Source organism: Orycteropus afer, unplaced genomic scaffold (genome assembly GCF_000298275.1).
Source record: "Orycteropus afer afer isolate SDZICR_OR568_19922 unplaced genomic scaffold, OryAfe1.0 scaffold01384, whole genome shotgun sequence".
Lineage (NCBI taxonomy): Eukaryota > Metazoa > Chordata > Mammalia > Tubulidentata > Orycteropodidae > Orycteropus > Orycteropus afer.
The window spans coordinates 91,850-92,426 of NW_006922971.1; positions in this window are offsets into that span (position 1 = coordinate 91,850).

Here is a 577-nt window from a genome sequence, read left to right on the forward strand (position 1 = left end):
ATGCTGTCTCTTCGAAAATAAGAGCCTTAAAGATTCCAGAAACTGGTAGTCAACATGGACTCCAGCAGATGTTTAGAAAGTTGGTCTTCCCCTTCTTCTTTTCTCTCTCCCTCTTCCCCTCGCCCCTCCTGTGTCCCCCTCCCCCCTCTCTCCCCCTCCCTCTCTCTTCCTGTCCGTCCGCCTCCCCACTTCTCGGTTTGTAACGCTTCCTCATAGCTGGACTTGCTGCCTGTGAGCCTGTGCACTGGCATCTCACCGGATTCTCCTTGTCCAAATCACAGCGCCTTTAAGTATTGCATCAAGGGCACCAGGTTTCTGTGAAGAGTGATGGGAAAATATGGAAACAGGTGATGGTGATCACCGCACAATGTGGAGAACGTAACTCATGCCACCGAATTGTACTTGTCAGCATAGGCCAAGGACAACTGTTTTGTTATATATTTCACCACAATGAAAAAAAAAATTTTTTTAAATCAATAAAAAGTAAATAATTCAGTAAACTCCAGGGTTGATTAAAGAAGGGAAAGAAGCACAAGTTGCACACACTCCTGCCTCAAAAAACGCCTGCAGTTCCTTC